We start from the raw sequence: 6,755 nt of genomic DNA on the forward strand, positions 1-6,755 counted from the left end.
TAAACAGTGCATCCTGTCCTTCCTGTTGCCCAGAATTCACCTAACAGATGATCATTAATTTTCTGTTTTTGGTAATTGCGCTGAGGTTTTGGAAGGCTTTAGAAATGTCTAAGTCTTGCAATTTCAGCCTGAGGAAATTGCAGCACAATTGCACCAGGTGTATCAATTGAATCATGGAGATAGGACCAAACAAGACAAATTGTTGATTTCTATGTGAACTTTATATTGTACTCTTATTGGATGATGCCAGTCATCTTCTCTCAGCTACTCCCCCAGGTCAAACTCTGACTTCTGCTGAACAACCCATCTTTGTGCAACATGCCTCCCGGAAAAAGATGCAACCAATTGCCATGACAGGCTGTGCAGCCACACTGTCATCACATAAACAGAAAAAAAATATATATCCTTGTATAACCACCTGGAACTCGGTGTTGACATTACCCTCATGCTGTCACTGTGCCAAGTACAAAATTATTCAACTGCTGTTTATGCAAACTGTGCATTCTGTAAGTGTTTGTAGAAGGTAGGCCGAGCATGTTTGTGCTGGTGTGAATGTTTTGATTTTCAGGTAATAATCTGTTTGCGTTGAGTGTGACACAGAACCTGTAGTGAAGTCACTACTTTGAATGGTGACATGTCAAGGATGGAATTCTGTAAGCTAACCACACAATGACAGCAACTCACATACCATGTATTCACTCTGCTCAGTGCATGTAGTAGCTTGTGACGCCATGTCTCAATGTGTATATACATGGTGATATGTGTATAAAGCTTTAAATCATTTATTATGGCTTTATAATAAGATAATTTTAAAAAAGTATACAATATCACAAGTGGAGTAATTAAAAGTTACATACGAAATCATAGATACATATTTATGTGTGTAACTGTTTCTTATGAAGGAAAGACTGTAAATATTCATTTGATAGTATGGTGTACTTAAAGCCAGTATACTAATGAGCAGTTATAGTAATTCTATGCTACTCCAATATTTCTAAAGGCATGTGTGTGCAGTGTTCATACTTAAACAACATATAATTTTGTAAAAATACACAATAATGCAATAATTTTAAATGGTCTATTTTAAGATGATTAGATAATAAATCTGTTTTATAAGATTCTTCTTTGTGTGTTTGTGAGTTTAGAATCTAAAATTAAATGCATGTAGTGTGAAATATAAATGAATTGCATGAAATTTTATTTATGGTTTTAAAGCCGTTAAACCTGCAAAGCTATAAAATTGAAAAACCTCCAAAGAATGAAGAATGAAGAATGCTTTTCTCTGAACAGCACAGTAATGATAACATTGTTCGCAAGCGTGTTCGTTGAGCAACGGAGACACACTGGCCGTGAAAGCACCATCTTCGTCAGAACGTCAACGTTTACTGCCAGCATGGCCCTGATGTTGTTGTTGAAACATAACCTGTTGATATGCTGGAATGAGGAACACGGTAAAGTACATAGCCAGACACTTAGTGACTAATGCCCTGATGGTTGTGAATACTGTGCAGTGATTCACTGGCACCATTTTCAGTTCCAAAACATTCAAGAATTCCAAACTTTTGCCAAAATAATAAAAATGCATGCCAAGATTTTTCAATTCAGTACAATAAAGTCACGCCTATTCACAAGCATGTCGTCGTTTCATGACAACCCATTTAAGGTAGAGCATACCTGTGTAGCACATGCGATCACTCACAGACTTCATGTGACTCACAAAACAGTCACAACCCAATGATTTTCCAAAGAATCGTTTGTTTAATTGTTTGTCAAGGAAAATAGTTTCCCACTCATTTGTCAGTGAGCACACGGAAGAAGTTAAATAGTTTTAGTTGACTGTACGATTAAAAGACAAAACAGCACATGAAGGGCAACAAATGTGTTGTGACAGTAGATTTAACAGCTATGTTGAGCGCTGCTCATTTCTCAGCAATACACCTGCTTCATTTTGCTCAAGCTGCTGAGTCACTAAGAGCTTTTGATTTTAAACTAAAAAACAATGCACCCTAGTATAAAAAAGACACGAGACAATGAAATAATAATAATGGATTGCATTTATACAGTATATTTATATTTTTAGACACTCAAAGCGCTTTACAATTCCACTATTCATTCACTCTCACATTGACACACTGGTGGAAGCAAACCACAGTTGTAGCCACAGCTGCCCTGGGGCAGACTGATAGAAGCAAGGCTGCCATATCATGCCATCGGCCCCTTTGGCCAACACGAGTAGGTAGGGTGAAGTGTCTTGCCCAAGGTAACAACGACCTGGACAGACAGAGCTGGGGATCGAACCGGCAACCTTCCGGTTACAAGATGCGCTTCCCAACCCCCTGAACCACAGTCGCCCAGTAAAAAATAAATAACAGTGAAATGTGCTTACCTTTGTATATGCGTCAAGTAAATATGGCTTCCACTTATTAAAATATGATTGCTTACAGACAGAGTTGTCATGGTTTTCCTTAATTAATATTAATCTGTAGATTATTATCTCACATGTCCAGGACAGATAACGACTCATCATTAAAACATATAAGAGAAAAACATTTAAACCCTTCTTAGAATCTCAGTAATTTAAACTGTTGCGCCATCATTTGTGATGCGTTTGGTAAACAATGACAAATGTAAGAGTAAAGATCTAAAGGTAAAGGCATCTTCAGAGGTGGAATTAAGTGGTTCAAACAAAAATATAATTTCATATCTATTCCGGGCTTTTTTTAGTGCTATGTATGGAAACTATGTTTTAATTATCATTGTAGAAAAGTCCGACCTCAAAATATTTCGTCAGTTACTAATTGCTTTATTTTGACAGCTCAGTTTTGAAACCAGCTTGCCAGTGTCTCAGCACTTAACTGGAGCATTATGGTTTTGCACAAACATTCTTAGTCATACTCAGACAGCTTATAGGCATTGCTTCTTCATGTATATTTTGCTCCACATGTTGGGTCATGTATATCTCACCCCGGCCTCTGAATCCACACATTCTGTCTCTCGTGTAAGAAAGCTGTAAAGTTTGGCCGTTTTCTTTCCCTTTCAATAAGTAATTTGTGCGACACATATTTAAATATGTCAGAAAACAAATTTCAAGTTCTTTCATGTCTCTCAGCATTTAAAGTATGAGAGAAGGAATGAAAGCAGGCCATTGCCTGTTGCTGGTTTGGGAAGTTTCTATTCCTGAGCTTTCCCTTGGAAGGCAAAGGGTAATGAGGTGCTGCAAAAATGAAAAGAAAAAGTATTGGAGACACAATAAAAATGTAAGAGAAGCTTTCTGCAGGGAAATGAAGATATGTATTTATGTATAATATTACTATTAAACAAGGCAATTCAAACATAGTGAATAATATTATTGAATAAATGAATACTATTTAAAGGAGAATTGCAATACTGCGAACAGAAGCCACTTGTAGAATGCATTTAAAAGTTAAAAGTGGGTGAATGAGGTAAACATTGCCAAAACAGCAGCAAGATGGAGTATAGCTTTCAAATAAGGAACAAATTTCCACACTAAATGTGGTTATTATGTCAACAGTTTGAGCGATGATTGTAAAAAACGTTGAGAAAAGGGGTCAGTCCATTATTTATTCTCTCTAGGGCTCTGTGTGGTGAGATCTAGGTTGAGGCCTTGTGTATCAGCATACAGAGTGTCATAAGCTGTTACTGACAAGCAGCACGGCTACAAAACTGTTACCACCATTATTCTAGAGTAGAGAAATGCTACGTCAACAATGTATACACATATATATATAAATGTGTGTGTGTGTGTGTGTGTACAATAAACTCTTTTGCACCTTTGTCGACGTTATAATTTACAGTTTACAACAAAAGTAAAATGTTCAGTAAATGCTTTCCACACATAAATCCAGCAACTGTTGAACATTTATCAGCTCTTTTTATCTCACAGTTTATAAACTCAGCATCCAAGAGAGAAACTTAAAATGAAATATGCGCGACAATATGATTAAAGGCCAGGGTTAATCATTTGTGATTCACAGAGTTTTACAGTTTACCATTTATTCTACGTAGTGCTTTAGTACCCAGGACATGTTGTAAATCTATATGAGAAGATAACGTTTATTTATGCTCTGTTCTGCGTGGTTTTTACCACCAGCTACCAGTCTGATTAGTGTTAAACTTGCAGTATATAGAAATAAAAAAAAAAAAAGCAAGGGTAAATTAAAATCAAAGGCAGATTTGTAATAATCAGAAAAGTCCTGACTATAATGCTAGATTTTCAGTGTCTCTGGATACATATTGTGTTGTTTCTATTCACGAAATCATCATCTTACTTTCTCTCTGTCTACAGTGCAACCCTCAAATGTCTGGAGTTTTTAGTTACCATCTGTTTTTGTGCCTAAGGCTTTGAAACGTGGCTTCACTAAAAAGAAATCATTTAAACATGTAAACAAGCGCTCATTTTCTTCCTGTGCCTGTACTTATGATGCCATAGCAACCGGTAAATTCAGTCAGATTCAATCACATGAAATACAAAGACCCAACAAGGAAGCTGTGCCATCGGCAACCACAAAGATCAAAGGCAGGCGGCAAGAAAATGCAATAAAATCATTAAATTAACGTATCAAGGCAACCAGCTGATCCTACATTTATAAATATGTCTTGTCAAATTAAACATAATTGTATTGATATTAGTCTGCTCCCTGTATTATTTAAGACATGAACTTTCTGGCTCATCTGGTTGTTTCCTCTCTGTTTGCATGCTTCTGCTGCATGTAACACGTGCCATCTCTGCAGTTATTTGAAAGCTAGCATGAAGCTGTGCCAAACTTGTATAAAATATGCTACATTCATACCACCATTATGATAAATCTCATTGCCTTTTATTTCTTTGCTTCAGTTTTACATACTTTCATCTTGAGTAGTGTCAAAATCTTTGCAAGAATCGCTAATGTTTGTATATATTTTGTGGTTATGCTTGGATTTTTTGTGTATTATGTTGGTTTTAGGTTAATTTAGCATTTGAGAAAATCATCTTTAAGCACTTTTCTTGTGCTCACAGGAAACATTATATATGAAAGATGTTATTTGAATTGATATACTAATTATCCAAAAGTATTTTGCTAAAGAAAATAGTTTGGGTAAAACAAAAAACTGTAACTGTCTCCGGTCATTACCAGAGTACCTTATCTCTGCAAAGAAGGAATGTCAGGTTAAATAGAAACTGTATGTATTTCCATGCTGGTTAGTTTGTTTTTTCCTTTCTTTTTCTTTTTACAAACAAGTGAATATACCAGTATGACTACTGACCAGAAATCTAGGGCCATTATCTACAGGGACAACAGTTGCGTGAGGCCACGGTCTGCTGCCCTGTGCCTAAACATTTAAGGCAGCTTTTGTAAATCTACATGTGGGATCTTTATGGGAGTCAACATACTATCAATGGTTTAAACATGCCTCATTTGAAGTCTTGGTTTTTCAAGTGTTACACATATAAGTACATACATACATAAAGGCAGACATGGATATTTGTGCCTTTACATATATATAGATTTCCTAAAAACAACCTAACCCTACTGGACTTCAGGAGAGGAGAGATGTTTTTATACATATATATATGTGTGTGTGTGTGTGTGTGTGTGTACTTGTTTTCATGACATCTTAGGACAATTTTATGATAACACACTCACAAAATGAGGACGCTCAGAAAAATGAGGACATTTTTGAGGTCCTCATTTTTCTGAGCCTTCTAAAGTGTTCTAGAGGCTCCCAACATGCTCCCAAACCAAAAATCTCGAAAGTCCTGAAACATCACAATTTTATGAAAAAGTGTGTTTAAGTGTGTTTAGCGTTTTTCCTCATTTTCAGTTTTCGCACCTACTGGCCAGTTTTGGAACTTAACACACTTTAAACACACTTTCAGTGACGTCACTCTGCGAGTCCTCATATTGTAGGTGTGTCAGACACAATAACACATTTGACCCAGGTTATACCCTTCTGGGGCTTAGCGGACACATGCATGGACAGCACCTTTTAGCTCTTATGTCCACAGTTGTATTCAATGTTGAAATGGAGGTGAACTTTATTTGAATCATTCGTGGAATAATAACAGATAAGATTTGAGGCTTCTAAAAATTGTTCGTTCAAACCTTGCCAATTAAACAATCATTCTAACACATATCAAAAACTTTTCCCATTTTTATACATTTTAGGGTGAGCTATAAGCAAGGGTAACAACAGTTAAATCAGGCAAATCTTGACAAAAATGAAGGTTTTTAGATTCAGTTATCAGTGCCTGCACATCTTGGTTTTTTTTGTTGTTGACAAAATGTCTCGAAATATAAAGTTTCAACATTTGTCTAATTATATTACTATTAATTAATGAGTCTTACTTCTCAAGATCAATGCACAAATTTTCTGACCTTCACTATGCAGAATGATGTGTGTGCAGATTTTGACCCTTGAAGAGTTTATATTAATCTGCATTAATATAATTGCATCTGCAATCTGCAGTTGAACTTGGAGATTCCTGCCGCTGTCATCTGATTCAGTATGATCATCAGGCTCAGTCTCGACTCTGTGTATCTACAAGAATTGATGAAAAAAGTCAACACTTCATTATATTTTAAATTCAACTTACCTTATACTTTTTACAATATAGTATAAAATGCATATTGCTTCTTTAAAAACTAATAACACACTATTAAAAACTGCAGAATGCACAATTCCAGCTTCATTTAGTAATTAAATTAGTAAATAAAAGTGAGTAATTAAGTCACTTAATTAACTAAGCAACTGTA

This window comes from Neolamprologus brichardi, chromosome 18, assembly GCF_056152115.1.
Source record: "Neolamprologus brichardi isolate AB-2024 chromosome 18, ASM5615211v1, whole genome shotgun sequence".
NCBI lineage: Eukaryota > Metazoa > Chordata > Actinopteri > Cichliformes > Cichlidae > Neolamprologus > Neolamprologus brichardi.